At 34.7% G+C, this 870-nt stretch overlaps 1 long non-coding RNA gene across 1 annotated transcript in view; it reads left to right on the top strand.

The window, feature by feature from the left end:
- The window catches only part of LOC107573560 (uncharacterized), a 1,132-nt gene extending 675 nt beyond the window's left edge, over window positions 1–457 (top strand). Inside the window, exon 2 of the long non-coding RNA XR_001607528.1 lies at window positions 284–457. This is a non-coding gene — a long non-coding RNA (uncharacterized lncRNA). The remainder of the gene's footprint in view (window positions 1–283) is intronic.
- Window positions 458–870: the final 413 nt, after the last annotated feature.

The following is an 870-nucleotide window of genomic DNA, read 5'->3' as shown; positions in this document are numbered from 1 at the left end:
AATGATTTTAGGAGATAAAAAAAACACTGGGTGGATTTTTATCATTATAGGGTGGTTGTGTATACGGATTTTAAATGCACGACGTGGAGGCAAAGAACCACTCAAGGCAAAGCACATTTAAAATCCTTTAATGCACGGCTAGCCGTTGATTATTCCGCTTATTCCATGGTAATTTGCCAAGTTATAGACAAGTTAAAACTAGTATTGCTCTTTAAAATATGATATAGTCCAAGTTTACATGATGATGTATGTCTTACCTGTATATTTTTCTTTTCTTTTCCAGCAATCTCAAAAATGGACTCGTTTCCTTCCTGTTTGGTGTCTCCTGTGCTTGCTGTTTCTGTTTGGAGGTCATTGCATGTGTCTGATTGAGCAACTGTCATTGTGCATTTCTGTTTGCAGTGCTTTGCTTAAATTTTGAACCCTTAGCAATAATAAAAGTCTTTGGAGTTTTCCATTTGGGTTGTGGTTGTACATGTTTTCCTTGATTTAATATCCTTATGGATATGTGCTATGCAACGATTTATTTCACACTAAAAAATGAACCTGTTATAAACATTACACAATTTTTGTTTTTAGCTGCATGTGGTATAGCAGTCTTAAATGCATTAACTAAAATAATTTTCCTAAATAACTTCTTGTCGGCTTACCAACAGTTTAATATGTAAATGGAAATAATTAATTTATTTGTCTTGTTACTTTCCACTTTCTTTTCTTCTTGTTTTCCTTGGCTGCATTCTTCACTCTATAGCAAGCTTTCAGAGCTGCTGGGATGCAACCGTATTTTCTTCATGCACGGGGCGTGCATACACCTAGCTGTAGCCTATATGTGCAATTATATTATTCAAGGGTATCATGATTTAGATGTTT

The sequence above is a fragment of the Sinocyclocheilus grahami genome, unplaced genomic scaffold (assembly GCF_001515645.1).
Source record: "Sinocyclocheilus grahami isolate Dianchi unplaced genomic scaffold, SAMN03320097.WGS_v1.1 scaffold1976.1, whole genome shotgun sequence".
NCBI lineage: Eukaryota > Metazoa > Chordata > Actinopteri > Cypriniformes > Cyprinidae > Sinocyclocheilus > Sinocyclocheilus grahami.
The sequence above is the reverse complement of the archived record's forward strand: the minus strand, read 5'-3'. Positions and strand labels throughout refer to the sequence as shown.